The sequence below is a fragment of the Ambystoma mexicanum genome, chromosome 2p, assembly GCF_040938575.1.
Source record: "Ambystoma mexicanum isolate Mex_15411 chromosome 2p, UKY_AmexF1_1, whole genome shotgun sequence".
In the NCBI taxonomy this organism is placed as follows: Eukaryota; Metazoa; Chordata; class Amphibia; order Caudata; family Ambystomatidae; genus Ambystoma; species Ambystoma mexicanum.
This window is the reverse complement of record NC_090923.1, coordinates 1,094,842,471-1,094,867,335: the sequence shown is the minus strand read 5'-3', so window position 1 is coordinate 1,094,867,335 and position 24,865 is coordinate 1,094,842,471.

Genomic DNA, 24,865 nt, shown 5'->3' with positions numbered 1-24,865 from the left:
TTAAGACATGAGGGAGGCACGGACATGGGGCCATTAAACTGTCTTTGAGGCTTGGAGTACGTTTTGTGCCATCTGTGACTCCTGTTTGTTAAGAAACAAGCCCCTATAAACTGTAGGTCCTTGGATGGAGTTAGGTATGGCCCATCAAACCCCCTTCCAGTTCAAGAGTAGACCCAGGGAAACCATGGTTTTGCAGTTTACTTCTATGTGCTCTGTTAGCTGTTCTACATTGTTGCTGTGAACAGCCAGTCCACCAAGTAAGAAACTGTGTGTAGCCTTCTAATGTGGAGAGATGTTTTTAATCCAAAGGGAAGATCTTTGAACTGAAAATGCATGCCTGCCACTGCACATCTCAAACTCTTGATGCTTCTTCCTGATTGGGGTCTGAAAATAAATGTCCTGCAGGTCTGTGGAGGTTAGGGAATCTCCAGTTATGATCACAGGGCAATTATCCTCTGAAGGCTCTTGACTTTGAAGGGATCATTCGCAATGTGTCTTTTCATCAATTTCAAATCCAGGACTAGTCTACATTTTTCTGATTGTTTAGGAACTAGGAAATCAGTGGAGTAAATTCCCAGACCATCTGTTCCTTTGGGTACCTCTGTGATCACTTCCTTGTTCCACAGTTTCCTGATGCCTTGGATCAGAGTGAGTCTCTTGGCCTTGCCAATAGACATGGGAGCATGGATTGGAACTATTGATAATATCAGCGAGGAGAATTCTATCGTGTACCACCATCTTACAGTTCCGTTTACCCATGAGTTGGAAGATATATTATCTTCAAACCATTGTAATATGCCTCCATCAGTCTACAAACCATTGTAATATGCCTCCCACCTGCGATCTCCGAGCATCAGGACTTTTATTTCTCCATTAGACAGAAGGTTTTTCAAGGTCTTGAAACTCTGTCTTGATCTGGATCCTCCAGTTATACTCAATGTTAATTGCAGTTTTCCAGGATTAATTAATCAACGGAAATCACCCACCTGTTTCTCTGGGAAATTGAAGTTACAGGAATGGATCACCTTACTTGGGATGAATTTGGAGCCCGCCTGGTAGTCCCTCTGCTCACCTGCCAAAGGCTTGAGAACAGAGAGACCCCCAGGGAAACCCAGAAGGGAAAAAACCCTGTGCAGGGCTGCTAGATTGCGTAGATCCGTGTAATGGCTCCCGTTCTACTGGAAGTCTCACTCTGCGCTCAGGCTGAAGGTTGGAGGCTGATGCAATGCAGTGTTTACTAATGCACACAAAGAATAGAATGATTAGCTTAGGATTAGGTACGAGAATTGTACTAGAGATTGGACCGATTCTTTCCTCCTCCCTCTTCCTGCTTACCCCTGCCGATGAACGATAGCGAGTTTTGGAATGCTTCAAAAGAATAACAGTCTGGGCGGAAGTATAATCCCTCACGCAATACAAAAAGAAAAGTAGAATACCTTATCTCTGATGTGGAAAGACCTATACCAAATCTATAGATTTTGGAATATGCTTACCGCTAGAGGAATGGTAAGATTCTCGTTCAGGAGAGGGCTCCTGTCGGAGCAAGATGATGGGTATTTGGATGCTACAGGCCGGGTCTGAAGAGAAAGACAGAGCGGTAAGTACAATGATCGGGAACCACAGAATGAATCCGGAACTGTTCGCTAAATTAGAAGAAAGGACCTCTAATTTGCGAGTGAAGCATCAGAAACCCAGAAGGCAATTAGATTCGAAGGAAGAGGGCTTGTACGTATCTCCAAACGGGGCCAGTCTGAGACCTAAAGCAAAGTAGGATATAACAAAAGAGGTAGAGATTAGAATTACAGCACAGAGGCGTAGAAGGAGGGAGAGCTGCTTAAGTAATAAGCACGATCACGGACTAACAAACTCACAGAGCGTTGCAGAACTCCTTTTAGAGTAGCAATGCGAAATGCACTGAATCTCGTCCTTGGATATACGCCTCCGGAAGTAGGCGTTTCCTGCTGCGGGACTTTCCTGAATGCATTCACTAGACCGCATCTCGCAACCTCTCCGGCCTCCATATTGAAGGAATCCCTCTTCAGGTAAGGTTATAAAGCTGATATAGAAATGCCACTAGCGATATTCATGACAGGATGCCCCCTTTTAGGGGAAGACCCCCCTGGTTTTCCCGGATGCAGAGTATGGAATTTCCATATCAACCTAGAAGCATGGATGGCCGGTTTGGGTTCCAAGGTTCTATCTGCTGGAGAATATCCCTTCCAATCAACTAATTCTCCAACGATGATAACGGGAGTCACAGATATCCGCCACTTCGTATTCGGGATCAGTGGTGGTTAAGATTGGTGGTGAACGTTCAGTGGTCTTGTGATGAAAGGAGTTCCGTACATCCGATTTTAACTGTGATACATGGAATACTGGATGTATGCGATTCCAATTTTTAGGAAGGCGAAGTCTAAAGACCGCCTACCCCACTTTCTCTAAAACCCAGAAAGGTCCCCAGAATTTGGGGGAGAGTTTGGATGGAAGTAGTCTTCTAGGAAGAAATCTGGAGGATAACCACACCCATGATGCCTGGCTGAATGTCAGGGGCCAACGTTCTGTGACGGTCATTAATTCGTTTCCTGGTTTCCTGGGCTTTCCGTAAAAAGGCACTCTGGAAGTCTTCTGACATTCTAGAATTTGTGTGAACAGATGGTCTACATCAGGAAATGATGAAGAGGATATAAAAGAAACTGGGAATGAAGTTGGATGATACCCATAGGTACAGAAAAAAGGAGACATTCCAATGGCTGAATGGAAGGTGTTATTATATGCGAATTCAGCGAATGGAAAAAGCTCCTTCCAATCATCCTGAGCTGCATTGGCATAACTACGGAGGTATTCTTCCAGTGTCTGGTTTAACCTTTCCGTTTGACCGTTGGATTGCGGGTGATAACCTGAGCTGAGTGCTCGTGAAATTCCCAAAAGCTGACATACTTGCTTCCAGTATCGGGAAGTATACTGTGATCCTCTATCAGAGATGATAGTTTCTGGAAGTCCATGCAAAGTGAAGATTTGTGATAAGAAGATTCTGGCCATTTTGGCAGCTGAACGGATCTCAGATAGAGGGATGAAATTAGCCATTTTTGTGAAAGAATCAATGGTAACCATTATTGCTGTACATCCACTAGATTTTGGGAGCTCGATAATAAAGTCTGTAGAAATGATTTGCCAGGGATAATTTGGTAGTGGCATCTTTACCAGTTTCCCTAAAGGTGAACGTCGAGGTACCTTGATCTGTAAGCAGATGGGACAGGAGCGAATGCACGTTTGCACATCTTTCTTTAAAGTAGGCTAGATATGAATTCCAATGTTGCGGGAACCCATCGATGTCCCGAGGATTTATAATCATGACCCATGGTCAAAACTTCCCTTTGCAGGGTCTTAGTTGGGACATAGGCTCTGTGTCCATAAAAATAACATCCCTTCTCGTATGACAAGTCAGGGTGTATTCCTTTTAGGTTACGACGCTTTGATTGATTCTGAAGGCGGGTAAGAAAATCTGATTTAGTTTGTAACCCCATGGCCAAGCACGGAAATATTCTTTCGGTTCTGAATTGAGCCGATGGAATGGGTTCCTTTCGTGACAGAGCATCTGCCCTTAAAGTGGTTCTTCCTGGGATGAAAGAGAATTGAATTCTGAAAGGAGAAAAGAAATGGGCATATCGAGCCTGTCGACTGTTGCATGTTTGTGCATATTGTAATATCCTAAAATTTTGATGATCGGTGCGTACTTGTCATGATCTCTGCTTCCAAAAGGTCAGGGTTTTCCCAACTCCCTTGGAAGCAGATCCATAACCCAGGTTCCGAGTGCCAACCAGTCCCAATTGGGACCTTTTGGACCCAGTCCTGGCGCCAGTGGCACCAGGCTCATAAATATGCCCAGTCCCAGCGCTGGAAGCGCCGGGCTCATAATGCTTGGGTGGACTTACCTGCAGCAGACCATGCTGCTTACTTGCCTGCCAGTTGAGTCTCTGATCCTCTTCTGTTTGGAACTACTTTTCCTGTTGGGTGGGGCAGGAGCCACTCCCTAGATTCAGAACACTGGAACTCTTCTGGAAAGCAGGAACTCTTTTCTTACCTAGGCGTGGCTGTGGAAGGAGACATCTAAGCACTACAGGAGGCTATTTAAACCACACCCGATGGATGAATCTTGCTTTGCGTTATTCTGCATCCTCAGCTGCAGAACGCTCATCGTGTCTTCTGCATCTGATCCTGGGCCTAAGGAAAAAGGCTTACCATTCTGAATCCAGTCTTCAGCAACACCTATAAAGACAAGAAAGAACAGGTTAGCATTACGGTCTTCAGTGACAGCTCTTCACTTACCTGGTCCATCGGCTGTCACCAACGCCTCGCGCTGCATTCCGGCATCTGAAAGACAAAGGCTTACCTACTCTTCGTGCGCTCCGGAGGTCTTCACACTGCATTCCGGCATCTGAAAGACAAAAGCTTACCAACTCTTCGCACGCTCCGGAGGCCTTCGGCGCGCTGCATCCCGCATCTGAAAGACAAAACAAGGTGCGTTTAAAGACATTGGGGAACTTTAATACTCACGTGCCATTACTCCTTTCCACATCTAACCCAGTGGGTATTCCGGCACCCTGCAGCCGCCCCGAACTTGTACCTGCAAAATAAAAAGACAGTTAGAGCGCATCGTGAAGCAGGCAACAAGCGCTTACTTACGTGCTTCCAGGCGCTTCTATTCATCACACGGGCTCCATCTTCAACTCACTTCAGCCCGCCATCCGCCATCGCCGGAACCCTGCAAAACAAGAGACATCATTTCTAAAGACTTTAAAGACAGTAGAATTACTCGAAACTTACCGTTCGTGCAGTAAACGACGGACAGCAGTCCTCTGAAGTCAAGAGGCCTGCTCCCCTTATCCAGTGAAGAAACTGGTTACAGCACCCTGCCTCGAGGCAGATGGAGAGCACGGCGTTCACTTACCCAAGGTGAGAGCGTTAACCTTTGGGGTTCTACAGGAGAAGAGAAAGGGAAGAAGAGAGAGACATTTAATAACCCAGTTCATTAATCCCACATTTTCTATCTGCAGACATCTTACCCTTCGAGCCAGACATACAGTGCACAGAGGTCCAGCCCAAAGAGCCAGCCGTGTGTTACACATCACCTTTGAAGATACGGTATACGCCCAGTCAAGACCGGCGCCTCTACGGGAATCAGGTGAGCGTTACAGTACTTCTAACGGAAGCTTGGCTTCAAGCAACAGATGATGCCATTCTTCAAATGCCCTTTTAATTGCAAGTAGTTCCTTTTCCAATACAGTGTAATTGATTTCAGTGGTGGTTAAGGTTTTTGACAGAAAGGCAATGGGGTGTTTTTGATTTTCATCATCTAATTGTAATAAGACTGCTCCCAATGCATAATGGGAGGCGTCTGTCTCCACAATGAATTGTCATTGCTGGTTGGGATTCATCAAGATAGGAGCCGACATGAAAAGCTGTTTCAGATGTTCAAATGTTGTCTGAGTTTGTAGGTTCCATTGAAAAATATTTCCTTTCTTCAATAGGGAGGTAAGTGGTTGTGTCAATGAGGAGAAGTTCGGAATAAATCTCCTATAGAAATTTGCAAAGCCAACAAATCTTTGGATGTCTTTTCCTGAGCTGGGAGTGGGCCAGTCTCGAATAGCAGATAATTTATCCGGATCCATAGAAATGCCTTCTGCCGATAGGATATATCCTAGATACCCAACTTGTGATTGATGGAAGGCACATTTCTCTAATTTGCAATACAAATGATTTCTTTGCAGTCTCTTCAGAACTTCTTGCACATGTTGGTAATGTTCTTGTAAAGAAAAAGAAAATATCAAAATATCATCTAAATAAATGATTACGGTGTGTAAAAGTAAATCAGCAAATAGATGATCCATAAACTGTTGAAATATTGCTGGAGCGTTGGAAAGACCGCATGGCATCACCCGGTATTGGTAGTGACCAAAATGTGTTCTGAATGCGGTCTTCCATTCGTCTCCCTCTTTGATACGGATGAGATGGTATGCTCCTTTTAGGTCAAGCTTTGTATAAATAGTGGCTCCTTTAACTGTCTCTAAGATGTCTGGAATAAGAGGCATCGGATATTTATCAGGTATCGTAATCATGTTCAGTCCTCGAAAATCTATACATGGCCGTAACTCTGAGGAATCTTTCTTGGGTATGAAGAAAAGAGTCACGGCTGCTGGTGAGGTCGACTCAGTAATTAGACCATTTTTTCGATTAGTTTTTAAATATTCTCTAAGAACTTCCTTTTCTGAGTTGGAAAGGATGTACATGCGGCCGAATGGTAGCGGCTGATCCGGCAACAAGGTGATTTTGCAGTCGTCTCGCCGATGAGCAGACAATTGTGTATACGCTGAGGTAGAAAACACCTCACTGAATTCTTGATAAAGTTCCGGAAGACCGGAGATCTGATTAAGAGTAGTGACTCCTTTTATTTCCTCGATAGCTGCTATCTCCTTGACATGAGATATTGAATGGTCTCTGATGCAATTCCCAATGCAAAACTCGGAGCCCAAAAAGAAGGAACCCGCAGACCAGTTAAAAAAGGGGTTGTGTTCCTCAACCATGGGAGCCCCAGAATGACTGGATGATGGGCTGCCCGAATGATGTCCAAAGATATCAGCTCCCTATAGGAGGAGATGTTCATCAGTAATGGGTCGGTTTGTTCTTTAATTGGTCCTGATATTAAAGGACTGCCATCCACGCTCTCTACTGGAATAGTTTCCGTCTTCTGAGAGCGGGTTATACCATGATCCCTGGCCCAATTATCATCGATAAAATTTCCGGCCGCACCACTGTCTACTAAAGCCGGGACATTCTGAAATATTCTATCTCCGATTGTAAAGGATACCTTGAGTATCAGCATATTGGTGTATGCTGATAGTGAACAGGTAGATGTGTGTGTTTCAGGGGAGGAACCTTGTGAAGACAGAGATTCCCGTACCATGGTTCCTCTCATGGTCGGGAACTGGTGTTTCCCGATCGCCTGGGAAGGGTAATTGGGCATTCCTGCACTGTATGTGTGTTTGCCCCACAGTACATACATAAACCTAGAGTTCTTCGACGATTTCTCTCTTCTGGTGACAAATGTCCTCTGTATGTGGCTGCTCCTAACTGCATAGGTTCATCTACAGACTGCGTCCTATTCCCGGTAGTTGGACTGAGGGAAGGTCTATATGTTTTCCCTTGTCGTCTTTCAGAGTGACGTTCCCTTATCCTGTAATCCATCTGAAGTACCAGAGTGATGGGTTCTGCCAGTGTGGAGGGTCTAGGTAACCTCGAGACTTCATCTTTTAATTCCTTCGACAATCCTCGTCGGAAAATAGTCATCTGAGCCTCATCTGACCAGGTTGTTTCGCTAGCCATCTGTTTAAATCTAGTCACATAGGCCAGAATGTCTAGACTTCCCTGTTTTAGATCTAACAAATGTTCTTGTGATGCTACTCTGATCTCTTGTCTCCCAAACATATATCTGATACTATTGCAAAATGCTGTATGTGAATCAAGGATTGGATTGTTGGTAGCAACTAAGGGTATAGCCCAAGCCAGGGCTGGACCAGTCATTTAAGATATCATATACCCTACTCTGTCTTGGTCCGTGTGAAAGTAAGCCCCTTTGAATGTAAACTGGATGGTGCATGAGTCAATAAACTCCTTTACTTTATGAGGATTACCGTCAAATTGTCCGCCTGGGAGTGGTCCGGGGGGTACCTCAGAGCAGTGGGGGACTCGACTAGCAGCTGCTTGTTGTGCAGCTTGTTGTGCAGCTTGTTGCTGACCTTGTCTTAAAGCTGCATTCTCTTGTTTGAGGTGTTGTACCTCTGTGGTAAGGGACTGCACAAGCAATTAATTGTTGTATTTGCTGATCCATACTTGATGGAACCTCCCTTCAGGTGGGTGCTTTACGTGATCTCAAAAACCTGGTGAATTCACGGGCATTGCTAACTGTTATACTCAATTTTAATTACAATTTTCCAGGAATAATTAATCAACAGAAATCACCCACCTGTTTCTCTGGGAAATTGAGGTTACAGGAATGGATCTCCTTACTTGGGATGAATTTGGAGCCCACCTGGTAGTCCCTCTGCTCCCCTGCCAAAGGCTTGAGAACAGAGAGACCCCCAGGGAAACCCTGAAGGGAAAAAGCCCTGTGCAGGGCTGCTAGAGTGCGTAGATCTGTGTAATGGCTCCCGTTCTACTGGAAGTCTCACTCTGCGCTCAGGCTGAAGGTTGGAGGCTAATGCAATGCAGTGTTTAGTAATGCACACAAAGTATAGAATGATTAGCTTAGGATTAGGTACGAGAACTGTACTAGAGATTGGACCGATTCTTTCCTCCTCCCTCTTCCTGCTTACCCCTGCCGATGCACGATAGCGAGTTGTGGAATGCTTCAAAAGAATAACAGTCTGGGCAGAAGTATAATCCCTGACGCAATACAAAAAGAAAAGTGGAATACCTTATCTCTGATGTGGAAAGACCTATACCGAATCTATAGATTTTGAAATATGCTTACCGCTACAGGAATGGTAAGATTCTCGTTCAGGAGAGGGTTCCTGTCGGAGCAAGATGACGGTATTTGGATGCTACAGAACGGGTCTGAAGAGAAAGACAGAGCGGTAAGTACAACGATCGGGAACCACAGAATGAATCTGGAACTGTTGGCCAAATTACAAGAAAGGACCTACAATTTGCGAGTGAAGCGTCAGAAACCCGTAAGGCAATTAGATTCGAAGGAAGGGGGCTCGTACGTATCTCCAAACGGGGCCAGTCTGAGACCTAAAGCAAAGTAGGATATAACAAAAGAGGTAGAGATTAGAATTACAGCACAGAGGTGCAGAAGGAGGGAGAGCTGCTTAAGTAATAAGCACGATCACAGACTAACGAACTCACGGAGCGTCACGGAACTCCTTGGAGAGTAGCAATGCGAAATGCACTGAATCTCATCCTTGGATATTCTCCTCCAGAAGTAGGCGTTTCCTGCTGCGGGACTTTCCTGAATGCATTCACTAGAACGCATCTCGGAACCACTCCGGCCTCCATATTGAAAGAATCGCTCTTCAGGTAAGCTTCTAAAGCTGAAATGCCATTAGCGATATTCATGACAGGCGAGGCGAGGAGAATTCTATCGTGTACCACCAGTTTACAGTTCTGTTTACCCATAAATTGGAAGATATATTATACCATCAATCTGCAAACCATTGTAATATGCCTCCCACCTGCGGTCTCCGAGCATCAGGACTTTTGATTCTCCATTGGATAGAAGGTTTTTCAAGGTCTTGAAACTCTGTCTTGATCTGGATCCTCCTTGCTTGAATCCAGTTTTGGATGACAACATGGCATCTTTCTTCATCCGAAAACATACAAGTCTGGAACAAGTTGTTCCTTACTTTTGTTTAGGACTGGATTTCATTCACAGTTTGTAAGCATGTTTGTCTGCATTAAGTACTCTGTGCAGTTTTTCTTCCAACAGATCACCAAAATGTTCTCACCATCAACTTGGAGCTTCCTCACAGAGGCTCATTTTCCATGAGCCATAATGTACATAGAAGATGTAACAGCCTCATGTAAGGCTTTTATGAGTTCCATTCACGTAATTGTTATTTTCCTTCATTATTATTGTGGAGAGGAGAGATGAAACGCAAATTGCGTTTTTGCTTTTCACTTCCTCTCTGCCATACAAATGCTGCAGCATTTGCGCAAGCGTGCATTTTCATGCCTGAGCAAATGCTGGGGAACCCGATGGGGTCCGCTGGCTTCATACGCCAAAAAAAAGCAGGCGGAATTCATAGAGATCTATTAAAAACACTGCCTGCCATGTATACATGCAGGCAGCGTTTACTCAATTTGCAAAAAGGGAGGGCAAAAGGTAGCTTACATGCTTATACACTGCCTTTTGCCCTCACCTTTTGCACTATGTCGTGCAAATGATCAAAATTCGGTGACGGGTACCCACCTATGTGTAAGTCTACACGTAATAGGTCCTCGCCGCTGAATTACAAGCTCATAAAATGAGCTCCACTGTGCTCCACGGTGTCTAGTCAAATGGTCGACAGACAAATGGTCAACAGACAAATGGTCGACACAATTTGGTCGACGGGACTAATGGTCGAATTTTGTTTTTAGTTATATATATTTTTTTAGGTTTTCATTTAGGGAAAAAAAGGGGTTTTTAGCAAAAAAAGGGGGGTTTTAGAGGGGGGGGCCCATAAAAAAAAAAAAGAAATGTGAAAAAACAAAAATAAAAAATTCGACCATTTGACCTGTCAACCTTTTGGTGTCGACCATTTGTCCTGTCGACCATTTAAATTCGACCAGTTGACCAACAACCGTGCTCCACTGTTCTCTATTTGGAAATGTTTGTGCATCAGTCTCAGAAACATAAATGGCAGTGTCCCGATATTGCTGCTCCCATTGTCATTGCAGATGATCTCGCACCAGCACAGGCCAAGCATAATCACAGTTCCAATTGCTGTTTCATATCTTACAAAATGGGTGCACAATCTGCACCTTCGGTGATGGCTTTTGCTAACTTGAGGAAGGTTCCCACAGCAGTTCCATATGCTTATCAAGCAATAGGTGCTAGCTCGTAATGACATTTGATTTCCTGTGTATGGCTTCTTGAGTGCTGAGTCTACCTTTCTTTCTACTGGGTGTCCAACCCAAGATAGGGCAGAATTGTAGGCCCGATGTTTAGTTGATGTACTGTAGTGACATAGGATAGCATAATGTGCGGGAAGGATTGAAATAAGCGGAAGATGGAGTCAGCAAGGTAGTGTGGTAGAAGCAAGGTTGGTGTGCTAACATTGGCAAAAGTGTCACCGTTTTTGATGCTAAGGCCTAGCACACGAATAGAAGTGAATGCAGGCCTTGGTGTGGCGCTGCGCCTCTGGTACTTTAGCTCCGAATACAAATTCCCCTATCCCGTACCCCATGGGAGAAGCTGAGATCGGAGGCACCCGTGGTGCGCAGATATGCACGAATTGTATCCAGCTGCGGGGCCCGAACATGGTGGGAACAGAATGTTAGTTGGTAGAAGTGCAGGAAGGTATATTCCCTTTGAAGGACACATTCATCAGAATAGAGCATGAGGTTTTTTGATGCCAATGAGCCAAGCGAACATTTAGAAAACTACGGCCTCCACCCCGGGGCAGATAGCCCATATGGATTACATCTAGACACACAATTTAAGCAAACAAATCCTTGAAATTCAGACTCGAGGGTGGTGCCCTGGTCACGTCATCCCGACACCTGGGACTAGGAGGAGACAAGGGGGGGGACCTGTGAATGTATCATGAAGTTAGACACAGAGTAAAATGTGTAACAGATTTTTATTTCACTTAAAATAAGGGTTGGAAAAAAGGCCTAACTTGCCCTATGCTAAGGTGGGATTTCCCTACCTGAATGAAACTAAGGATAGTCTGCGTCAGTCCAAAGAAAATACCTGGCTATGTCCAAAACCTATACTTGCCCTCATATCTATTTGTATACACTGTGTGGGATTCTCAAAGTCACAAGAATAAGTGTTCAAAGTAAAAGTTCTGAGCATCTTCCAGCTCCTGGCTTGCAAAGGAATAAATGTTCAAAGGAAATGCGCTGAGCTTCTTCCAGTTCCGGGCTTGCAAAGGGGTTTCCCTTTCCCTAGTTTCCTCAATGTCAAAATAATAAGTGTTCAAAGTAAAAGTTCTGAGCATCTTCCAGCTCCTGGCTTGAAAAGGAATAAATGTTCAAAGAAAATGCTCTGAGCTTCTTCCAGCTCCGGGCTTGCAAAGGGGTTTCCCTTTCCCTAGTTTTGAGACCGTTCACACTGCCAAGGGGTTCCCTTACTCTAGCTTTCTGGTTCCTCTTCACAACACAATTTCCAGGGACACTTCTCGGCTCCTCTGGTTTGGTTATTATTTACAAGTATCAGAACTACAGTTCCTTACTTTCTGTTTCACATCAAACTTCCTTTATATTCAATCACAAGTTTCTCAGCAAGTCTCTTACATGGCTTTTCAGTAGGTGGGTGTCCTCGGACTGAGCGCAGTTGTTGGACCAGACAGTGCATCCATTGCAGGTCACTCAACCGATACACCTTATTTGTTTTTCGTTTTATCAGTTTCGAGGTTCGCACAATGCCACTGCTTCACGTCTACAGTGGTGCCTGGTTTACTCTCCTACAAGGTGAAGGGATGCTTTGTATTTCACATTTCCTTATTGTTTTACCACTGCTTGTTTGGCCACTTCTTACTTGTTGGTACTTCACACACTTCAGTGGCTTTTGCCAATCTTTGGTTTCTCAAAGCACAGAGTTTCCAATGGCTCTTGCCAATGCTGGTTTTACACAGTTTCCAATGGCTCTTGCCAAGGCTTGTTTCACAGTTTCTCATGGTTCTTGTCAATGCTTATTACACACAGTTTCCAATGTTAACATAATTTTCAACACCACAGTTTTCATTCAGATCGATATTCGCAGGTACTTGCTGTTACTCTACAGCTTTATAGAAGCCCCTTGACTGTGGACAATGCTTTTGAATATCTTATTTCGTTTGTAAAAGTCTTTCTTTCTTGATACAAAGTTCAGTATTCAAAAGTTAACTCTGTTACAAGTTCCCAGAGGGCCATGGTTTGAGTGTTTCCCTGGGTTCCACTTACCGGTTGCCTACGGAAACTCCTTTCTGTTTGTTATCCTTCATGATAGGACTCTTAACGCTCCTCGTTCTGCTTCCCGGCTTCCGCGAGCTTCGCCTTTCCCTCGCAGCAGTCTGTGTCTAACTTCATGATACCTTCACAAGTTCAGCCCTCATCTCCTCCCAACCCGCTCACTCTCCTCATTTCCTGCAACGGCTGGGGTTCATGGGTGTTACCACAGCTCCTGATGCGTGTACCCGATAAAGAGGGTAGCAGGACTTCCAAACTCTCTTGCGAATGGCCTCTGCGTCTCTCTCTCCTGCGTGACACAGCTCCCTGCTATTGTATCTCCAGCTCCCTTCTCTCCAGCCCGTTCCTCTTTGCTCTATGCAGCAATGTTTTTTATATCCGTTACGAGTGTTAAGTGAGCTCAGGTGTGGGTCATTAATTCCAATTGCCTGACTATGGCACAACCCATTAGGTGGACTTGCCTGGTTGTTGCACATGTATACCTCTGTAGCCCTCTTCTTCATCTCAGTATCAGAGTGGTGTGTGGGGATGTCCGAGTTAATAAAGGAAGTATGTATGTGTTGTATCCGCCTCGTCTTAATAACTGACTGATGTGTGTTAGGAGATTGTTTTCTGGAAATATAGGGACATGATTGAGAATACCCTACAAAGGCTAGGGGGACATTGATTCCTTGTTGAAGGGAAATGGGGGATACCACATCTCCTCCAAGGGTGCCTCATCCCCAAACCCCAAGTCTCCTCCACCCAGGTGATCCTCCCTTGCATTTCCACCCCTAGGGTCAAGCTCCAAAACGATGGCCTTTATCCTGACCTCCCGGGAGGAGGATATATTGGGAAAGAAGTGAGGACGCCCTCAGATTCCTTACAAGCCGTATCTGGAACGTCTTGTGATTTGGGACAGGTGCAGCGGAGGTGATGCCAAAAAATGTAGTATAAGGTCAGGGGTAGCTTGTGTGCACCATGGCATCTTGGTTGATGAGGAAGCCTATTGTCTTATAAAAGTAGAGTTGGCCTCGCCAAGTTTCTTTGATTGTATCTGGAACAGGAGGTTACACATCACGTGATGGCCCCAAATTTATAGACCTATTATCTTACCCACCAATCAGATACTTGGGTTCGACAGTGACAGTGACAATGTAGGGGACTGCGTGTCTAGGGGAATGGGGGTAGTGTAGATGTGGCCAATCGGTCAAGGGACTATAGGGGGGACTAGCGTGTTCTATACGTGGTAGTCAATGATAGTGGTAGGATTATGCTTTACTCATTACTATGCATAGTATTGTTAATTTGCGGAATTTCTGCTATATAAGCTGTAAACCTTAGAGATAGCATGAGCTCCATGTCAATTCAATTCTACTGGACCTTTTGAGGCCCTTTTGCATGTAATAAACCTTGTTTTCCTTTGCAAAATGGTGCAGTGATTATTTTGCCTTTTGGATTGTTTTTATCGTTCGGTATTTGGGCTTCCATGTTTCCAATTTGGTGACCTCAACGTGATCCCAGCCTCTCCGTGAGGTTGGGGGTGTCCCTGCCATGCATTCCTGTGGTGCGGCACCCATCTGCAGTGCCCAGCCCCTGTGCATGATCTGAAGAGGTTTGCAGGTGCCGTGTTGACCAGAAGGCCTGCCTGCTACTTGGAGTGGGGCACTGCTCCCAGATTGTGCAGGCTGTTGACAGGACCCCATATTGGAGGAACTCGGGAGAACGTTTAGATGTAGGTGCACCTTTGTGGGAGAAAAGCAATGACGTGTGCGTGCATGTGTGTGTTGTCAAGACCATGTGGTAATTATATAATAGGTAATTATTTGTAGTGGTGGCCAGAGGGATCTTCTCCATGGGAGAAAAGGTGACACCAAGATTGCATGCATAAAAAGAGAAGAGCGAGATAACAGAACCTCCTGCATTGTGGAGGAAAGGCAGCGCTTCACGTAAAATAAGTGAAGTCCAATATATGAGGGATGCAAAGGAAGGTCTGGGAGTGCCTCTAGCGGCACAAACAAAGCCCATTGACCAGTTCTTGGGTGGATGGCCCCCAGGAGACTCTCAACCACGGTTTAGCTCAATGTGCTTTTCACAGAGGAGACATTTCCATATGCATATCAGTTTTTGTCCCACCCAAAGGCAGTCCAGCCCCGAAATGCTAGGCAAATCTCCTCTGAAGAAGAGTACCAACAGCAATCCCAGACACGTGTTTTGGCCTAGTCGGGCCTCATCAATGAGGTGGAACTCTGCCTCTCTGAGCACAGTGAGCAAGGGGGTCCACGTTTGGATGACCCTAGGAAATTTAGGGTGACTAAACCTAAGTCCCTTAAACAATCAAAAAATAGTCATATGCACCCCTCTGTGAGAACAAACACGTCGCATGTCCTGTACTTATTGCTAAAAGTGTGCCTGCAGATTTACAAGATGGCCTGCTGCAGGTCCCTCTTTATGACAAACAACCCCTATGACCTAGGCCTCCTGATGAGTATAGGAGCAGTACGTATTAAGTTGAAACAGTGTTACCCAGAGTGCGACAGTGTCCATTGTCGAGAGAAGCAGATGAATGGAAACATGAGACAATTGTTGTTCTATCGCGGCAGGGCATTATAGTGCCCTCAGAGGCACCCTGTAATACAGAGATATACCCTATCAAAAAAGCAAAGAGGTCAAGTTGCAGGCTCATACAAGATTTACACCCATTGAACAGCATAGTGGAAGCAGAGTTCCCACTCGTACCGAATCCAGCCACAATTCTTTGCAACATACCAACAGAGGCCACACATTTTACTGTCAACAATTTGAAAAAGCATTATTTTCTATCCCATTGAACCCTGATTCTCAGTATCTTACCGCGTTTATCTACCGTGGCAGAGATTTCAATATACCAGACTCCCACAGGGGTACTGTGAATCCCCTAGTATTTTTAACAGGATATTACACATGGATTTGGGTAATATACATGTACCACGCATGAACATTCGGTATGTAGATGACCTTTTAGTATGAAGCACCACAAGAAATGTGCAGAGCAGATTTGATTACACTATTTACATTACATGCAGACAAAGGATACAAAGTGGATGAGGAAAAAATGCATTATTTCCAGAAAGAGGTTGTGTATTTGGGACAGATAATATCAGCAGGGAAAGGGGTAATATTGGAAAGGGCTGCTGCAGTGCAGAATACACCGCAACAAACTACAGCTATAGAAATGAAACAATTTCTGGGTGTGTTTAACTACTGTAGAGCGTGGATTTTCGACTATTCTAGTTACACAAAATCTCTTTTTCAGGCACTCAAAGAAGCTCAGAAAAGGAAGGGGTTACTGACATGGGCTGGCGAAATGGTGACATATTTCACAGAATTGAAAAGTGCTTTACGTAATGCTCCAGTACTAGAATGTTACCAGTTCTCATATTCAAATGGACAAGTAATGACTGCTGTATTGGCACAGCAAACATCCCTGGGACACAAGCCGCCAGCATAATACAGTGATATCTACGATTCAGCAATGCAGGGCCAATTTTTCTTTGAACAGGTAGTGGCTGCTGTAGCCTTTGCTATGGAGAAATGCTTATTACTCACTATAGGGTGCTCAGTGACTTTATATGTAGAGTACCCTGTGTTTGTCATACTTGAACGATCAAAAGCCACATTGACTACACTGCGTATGAAGTGACTTTGTCCAGCCCATCCATTCACATTGTAAGATGTCGCACAGTAAACCCTGCCGTGTTTATTGCTATACCTGTTGAGGAAGGAGATGAGGTGCATGATTGCGTTACTTATGAAGGTCCCAAAGATGATCTAGTGCGAACACGGGAGGACACAAAGGAGGAGTGGGGAAGTACTTTTTGGTGATGGTTGATCAACGATCGATCAGGAGAGTGGCCAGAGACACACGGATGTTGATGGGGAATATAAGGTTGTTGTTCAGAAACGATTACCAACACATTATTCTGCTCAGGCAGCTGAACGCATTACCTTAATTGAAGCATTAGGGGCATCCCAGGGATGCTTGGTAACCATTTACTCTGATTCGGCATACGTAACCATCACCATACATTCAGGGTTGTCCAGATGGAAAAGGAGGGAGTTTTTCAGGTATGATGACACACCTGTACAGCATGCAGCCTTATTGGAAAGGTTGATTTATGCATTGTGCCACCCATCCTTAGTAGAGGTGGTTAAGTGCTCCACCCACACTCAAAATACACACCCTATTTCACTTGACAAATGATGCTGCAGATAGGCCGCCAAAGAAGCTGCATGTTTAAGAGACCCAGATGTTACAGCCTACCATGAGGTGGCCAACCAACAGTTGCAGTTGGCAGCGCCATATACTGCTGTGACCTTTACTCAAATTATTTAACTGCAATGACAAGCACCCAAGGAAGAGGGATTGTGGGTGAAAAGGGGGTGTTCACAATCCCAGAGGGATCTGATTTGGAGACAAAATATTACAGTTAAAGTAGTAATGCCATGGGAGTTGCTAATGGTTGCTTTTGAGCAGCTGCACTACCCGGCGCATGTTTCGAAACAACACATTGCTGCAGATATTTCAGAGGACTGGTTTGTCCCCAATCTGCAAAAAGTTCTGAACATGTTTGTGGCAAACTGCACGACATGCCACCTTTACAATTCTGGTCAGCTATTCAGGATGCTACGTGGCACATTGCCCCGTCCCACTCATTCCGGGAGCTTCACATCGACTACATGGATATGCTTAACAAGTGTATTAATTAATGTTATCTTATTTTTGTAGTGTGCCCTTCTCCCGTTGGGTTGAGGCCGGTCCCCGTGCTCAACCTGATGCAAAATCAGTAGAGGCATTATTGTATTCTAGGTATTTTCTCGTTGTGGGGTGTGTGAAGTCCTACAATCTGAGAATGGAACTCACTTTTTTAATGAGCTACTTAAAGAAATAGTGTCCCTATTGGGGATAAAGCACAAACTGTGCTCAATATACCCTCGCCAGGCCAACAGGATTGTGGAAAAAATGAACAGGCTTTTAAAAAATAATCTGTTGAAGGTTTGTGTAACGTTAGGGAGGAACTGGGTGCAATGTCTCACGTTGGTTCTGTTTAGCCTAAGAACGCAGCCCAGCACAGACCACCACTTTTCCTCAAACGAGATAGTGACGGGGAGTTGGATGCACACACCTTTTACTCCTACACACAGCATCAGATGCCCACAGGACACAGGAGTTTTGGAGGAGGAATTTCAGGGGTATATGCATGAATTAACAAGGTATATAAAAGAACTCTCTTGCCAGATTGCCCCTAGAAGAGAAGATATGGTTGCAGCATCAGATGAACTGAACTGACCGCCACCTTAGCTCTACACCGGAGACAGGATCTTAGTGAGGAACTTTGTGCACTGGTGTAATTAGCGAAGTTTCAGGGGCCATACACAGTCATGTTTTCAACCCCCTTTGCTGTTCGGTAGAAGGAGCTGTGGGATTGTATCCAACTATCCAACATTCGGAGGGCACCTAACTCCACTCCAGCTCATCTTCCACCTTCCTATCAGAGTGACCTACTTGTTTATTGAAATTAAAGTATATTTTCCACCTTGGGCCTCATTACGCGGTAGGTGGTAAGGGATTAATGGCACCGGTAAGGTCACCAGTGCCGGTAATCCCTTACCGCCCTACTACGAGGTCCCTTAGCGGGTCCCTTCCTTAACGCCTGGTCTGACCAGGTGTTAAGCATGGGACCCGTTATGGGACTTCAGAGCTAATAACGGTACCGCATATTGCAGTACCGTTATTAGCTCCATCCCCATTCCCATTGAGCCCTATGGGGGCTCTAATGGGAATGGGGAATGGTTCCCTGAATGGGGACTTACCGGGTCCTCCAAGGTTGGAATGACCCGGTAAGTCCCTATTTCGGGAACCCGGACCCAGAATGCAGTAAGGGGGTAGCCATGGTGCTAATAGCACCATGGCTACCTCCTACCACGTAATGAGGCCCACTGACCCAATTATTGCTTGAAATTAAGAGTAGATTTATTTTGAAGTACATTTTTACTACATTTTGCAGTTGCTCCATTACTTAAAGAAGATGATGGACTTGTGGTTCTTTACATGGATATCTGGGTTTTCTCTCCCGCTGCAGGTGCAACACCACAGACATCATGTAATATGTATGTTATGTTGTAAATTGTGCTTTTCCTTGCTGGTTGTATATTGCTTTTGTGTGATTATTTATATGGTGCATGCATATAAATGTGGGATTATGGAATGTTTTTGAGAATGACACACAGTTGGGGAAAACATGAATTAGACGGGAAACTGAGGAGGAGATAGAGTACAATCAGTACAAGGGTGTTATATTTGACACCATGCCCGATGTGCACCATCCCGAATCAGATAACATGCGGTACAATGACATGTGCGAAGTGGAGAGAGAAAGGTCAAATGAGAGCTTCTATGTATACTCTTGGATACCTCATGCGACAGGCGCACCCACGTTGTTTATACCCCAAAATATGCAACCCCTTATAGCCCAGTGTCTGGTACACTTAGCCATGTTCAGAGTATGTAGTCTTTTGCAATGGCACACTGTTCAAGCAGTATTTATGGACAGGAATGATGAGGAATGTGCCAAGAAGAAAGTACAGGCGCGGCACAGGATGTATTCATTGTTGAAGATGGAAGGAGTGTTGTTTTCCAACAATAGATGGGTGGCAGGGGTAGTGAGCTATGCAGCGGGGGCCTTAGTGGGGTTTCCTGGAGACGTGGCGGCATGTGTGAATCAGAACTGTGGCAGAATATGGGTTAACTATGTGCAAAATGAGATATTGATTGAGTGAAGCGAAACACCAGCCATAGTACTACAAAGGCCAGAGTATTCTTTTTGCTTTCAAGGAAATGGCACTGTGCCCATAGGAGCAAATGGTTGTTGCAATAATACCTTGTTTATTCCTGACCTGAGGGTACAGCACAGTTAAGGGATGTGTATTGGGTGTGCGGACAATATACGTATTTACACCGCCCAAAATCATGGAGGGCTGTGTGCTCGCTGACCACCCTACACGCTGCAGTACTAGTTGTTTTTAATTCTCATCTATCAGTTATAAATGTGCCGGCCCAAGAACTGACTAAGCGCCCAACCATTATGCGTGTTCGTCTCTCACTAAGAGGTTGTCGTCAGAAGAGATCGAACGACCCATCTAAAGACTCCTCAGAGAAACTAAAAGCGATCCCGGATCAATAGCGGTTGTTCACCAAGACAGAAACCTCTTCTGCCTTCCTTCTGGTGCTGGGTATCCAGACTGCAGCCAGCGCAAAGTGGGATAACTCCATGGGTACCCACACAGGTGACCTGCATGAGCCTGTGAAAGAAGCAGCTTTTGCGGGCAACAGCATGCCCAAATAAGGAAGTCCCGGCTCACGAAAGCCATGGGGAAGGTCAATGGACAAAACGGATAAAGGAACAGTCAAAAGACCTTGTGGCACTGCCGTGATGGACACAAGCCACAGTCATGAGACAAAGGTGGTAAGCGGTGCATAGCTCGTTGAAAAGTTGTAAAAATACAAGAAAATGCTTCTGCTGCCACCAGTCTGTTCCTAGGCACACTGTCCAATCACCATTGTTACCAAAAGTGGCAACAAAGTCGAAAGACTAAGGGAAACAAGTTTCTCAGTACTGACAGCCTGAAGGACATGTCAGTTTTCCCATAACAATAAGCAAGAGCCCCATGGAGTGCAGCTGAAGGCTGTGCACCACTGGCAAAAGTCAGGTCAGGACACTGTAACAAAAAGCTAAAATGTTTGGGGGTTCCATAAATGGAGGAAAAGTTGAATTCAGAGAAATCTTTTCTAACACCTCCGATCCTCCTTTCCCAAATCACAAGACGTTTCAGACACAGCTCCCCTCTTATCTCCTCCCAGCCCCAGGTGCCCAGGGATGACGTGACCAGGGAACCTCTCTCAAGTCTGAATTTTGAGGGTTTGTTTGCTTAAGTTGTGTGTCTAGGTGTAATTCATATAGGGGTGACCACCCCGGGGTGGGGGCAGTAGTGTTGTAATTCTTGGTTTATTGGGTTTAACATTGACGATGTAGAGGACCACGTGTATAAAGGAATGGGCGTAGCGTAGATGTTGCCCATCGGTGAAGAGACTATATGGGGGATTATCATGCTCTATAGGTGGTACCCATTGAGGGTTGTGGGACTATGCTGTAATTAGTATGCATAGAATTGATAATTTGCGCAATTTTCACTATATAAAGCTGTAACATTTTGAGATACGACGAGCTCCGTGTCAGTTCGAAGCATGTAATAAACCTTGTTTTTCTTTGCATAAAGGTGCAGTGATTATTTTGCCTTTTGGATTGTTTTTATCTTTTGGTTTTTGGGGTACCATCCTATCAGAAATTAAGGGTAAACCCACTTTTATCATGTGCTTAATAGGTCCCTTGAAGGGCCAAAAGGTATTGTGTTTTTGAAAGGCCATGCTATTGGATTTTGAAGTCAGGACCTTTGCCAGCACCTCTTTATGCAAATGTATTTCTTTTTGATAGCTGTCTTTGTAGAGGCCTGGTTCCTTTTGCCATTCTCTTTTCTTTAATGAGCCTTCTTTGTTTTGAAAGCCTTCCTAAAAATGTCTACTATCTTTTTTTCTGACATTTTGTATGCAGATTTCTTAAATCACTTATGCATTCTTCATGTCATCTGCACATGTCTGCTGTTTGTCCGACCTTTTTCCCTTTAACCCCATGTTGCTCTGAGAAAGTCTTTACTGTTTCTTCTTCACTACACTGGGAAATGCAACATGTCAGTCCATGCTCTGGGCTTTTCACGTATTTTCCCGCAGGCCTGCATGTTTGCACTGCCCATTGTGATCATCCCAAACTAAGATAGATACTTCTTGCGGTCCAGGCTGTAGAGTAGCTTGCGCATACCCAGCATGCCATCTTGTCAGTGCGCAATCAGGTAAGAAAATCACACCGCTTCAGGTTGCTGCAGCGCGTACCTGCATTAATACGGAAGGAATATTTACATGTTAATACTGTGTATCCACATTGTTTCTGTGATAACACTAAACGCCTACATAGGTGTACTGATGAAAAGTAACAAAGGACACTCCTATCTAAAACAAAAACACACCCTGCTTAGTCTAGCCACAGCTCAGAATCAGACCCAGTTTATACAAAAATAAACTAATACAAACAATACATGGTAAAACATACAAACACTCGTCCAAAGGACTATATAACCATCATTATTACACCAAACATACTGTGAAAACAACAACCTACTCAGTGGGCGTTAAAAATTGAGACAGAAACTGTACTCACTCGCAGTTTTACAATTTCAAACTGGGCATCTCAAATTCACATACATTGTGTACTTCAGAGGTCTTTCACAGATCAGTAATTATAATGACAAATTTGTGTGCCATACTTGCTCATCAGTTACAGTTTTTTCACTGTTAGATTTCCCAGGTGTTGTGGGAGTACACCACTGGGTCCCACAGATAGTGTGACTCCACGTTGTTTCCTTTTTACCTGCGTGTCAGTGTTGCGTTTACTTCAGTGCTTACACCTTATCTCTGAATGGCAGGTTAACATCCTTCTTCCCAACCAGCACCCCCTGCCAAGCACAGACCTCCTAATGGGATCTTCCACCTTCTCAAACAATTGCTTGCCCAGCAGGTGACGTTTTCCAGAGGGGGGAATGTCTACACTGTTGCTCCTTAGAGCAGAGGAGTATAGAGCTATTTGTTGCAGCACGTGACCTAGCGACATGCCTAAGTCCCAGTTTGGGGGACACGAACATTTTGACTGATGCATTGAGGAATACTGGGAGTGGACCTCTCAACCTTTCTAATCCATACAGCGGTATAAGGTGTTGTTTTTGGCGAGTGAGTATATGAGGGAAAATAAGAGACCAGAGTGGGTAACAGCTGCCAAATGCAGGTAAGCTGAAAGGGAAGGGGCGGGGCCAAAATACATTTTTTAAATGGTTATGGAGGTTGGTACATCAAAACCTGGCAGAAGGAAGAGGGACATGGAGGTAATGTGCTAATCAAGAACCATTGTAGCCAAGAAATGACAGTAATAACAGATGAGGAACTTCCCACAAGTGTTACAACATTTGATTATAATAGTAACGTTTGATCTAAAAACCTGATTTCCACCTTCTATGAGCTCTTGAGCTAAATAAATGTCACAGGATGCCACCTGTGAGTTTGGAATAGCCCTAGCTTTTTTAAAAAAAATAATACAATGTTGCAAGTAGATCGGTCTCTGAAAGCGAGATCGGCTAATCAGCCCCCCTTTCCAAACGGTCCATACTGAAAAGTATACTGCAAGTATTTAACTCTGCTGGGCCTGTCTTCTGACAACTCCCAGCAGCTATCTTGTGGTTTCACAACAGGGCAGTACACAGTGTCATGTGCATTATTGCAAACAGACGAATGAAGCCCAAGTCTCCGGCATGCAGGATCTGCCTTTAGCCGGGGGCAATCCTGAATCTAAATTAAATCATAGAATTGTGTGCTCCAAGAACTTGGCGGCAGTTGACAAATCTAAATATAAGCCACGCATAGTTATGACGTGGTGACCTGTGGCAGTCCAAAATTATACTGGTCAAAACATTTTGGTGTCATTTTATTGTCAGCTGGTTTCTAGTGACCTTCCCGTCAGTGTCTCCTGTGTATTCACTGTCTGAGACGGAGTTTCACCCAAAAAAGCTTTTGTTTTCCATCAGAAAGGGTTGACGCCTCCGAGGAAGGCAGAACCGACTCAGCCAGACCAAAGGAAAACACACCAGATTGGTAACTAACAAAGACTCTTTGGAACAGGGAGTGGAGTTAGAGTAGCCAGACGAGAAGCATCAGTTCACAGAAGGGCCCCACCATCTTGAATTCTCGTTGGGCTCCCAAACTTCCTGCACCCCACTACCCTGCTCCCCTATATTCCTGACTTACAGAGTAACCCTGGAGAGGGCATCACCAGGTAGAAGATTCTGAAACAACTGCCAGGATAGGACCACTAACAGAAGAAAAAAAGGGGACCAATCCACTGCAGAGGATTTTCTATTTAACAGAGTTCAACCAACCCCTCTGTTTAATCATCTTTGGACGTCTGGAGGATTACATTTGGAACTCTGTTGGGGTACCGTCTACTTCAAGTCCTCTTCCATAGAGGTGAAGAGAGAGACCACCAACAAAAGGGCTGGTATTTTCCCAGACGAATATTTGGGGTGATCTGCTGGCTGGACAAGGCCTTCCTTATCGCCAAAGAGTGATACACAGGAACCTGCTCACTGGAGAGGATGGAACCCTCCAAGTGCTCTCCAAACACCTTCTGTTTAGGAAGTGCAGAATAAACAATTTACCTTGATACTGGAGACCCTGAATAGGGTCCCCTTGCAGCCAAATACAAGAATCTGCTCTGCACCATATTTTCCCGCTTCAATCCATTTTTTAGATGGCTCGACCACTTCAAAGCGTTTTTCAAAATGCTGCGAGAACTAAGAGCTGCAATTGACACTCATCACTTTTCGATCTGCAGAGCAGCAGACTCAACTGATTGCATGCTGTACTGCAGCCATTTTCGAGCTGATCACAACTTCGTCTCGTTGTACCTCTTTGTGCCATGCTGACCAATTCGACCCATTGCGTACCTGGTTTCGCCCCCTGAATCGAGCTGATCACTGCTAAAGAACTGCACTGCATCACTGGATAACCTCGAGCTGATTCGACTGTCTTGATGCCTGCAATCCAATGGAGATCACTGGCTCGTAAGGTCATTACGCAGACCCATTGAAAGCACCTAGAAGCCTTGCTTGACAGTGTTGAGCCCCAAGATAAAGCATTTATAGTTATTTGAAGTGGCTGTGTCCCCCTTGCCTGTCGTAAAGGGCCCTGGAGGCTAATAACAACCCACTCTCTACCTTTCTACAATGCTTGCAACATTTTTGCCTATGCACCCATCTTCAGATCCAGATCCCTTTCATTCAAGTCTGCATATTCTGTGTCTTTCTTACAGAGGTGGGTTATAAGTTCTTGAGTAGTATGTTTGTACTGTTAGTTTAATTGAAGTATCCTATTGTTGTAGAACCTTGGTTGGACATTCGTTTATATTGACACGACATTACTATTATAGGATGGTCTGCTTCTATGCTAGCTCACATTGCTCCTGAAGAGTACAGCCTGTCTTCTGCCCAGGTTAGCATAAGGAGACGATGGTGGAACAGAGCTCTCAGGTTTCCCGCA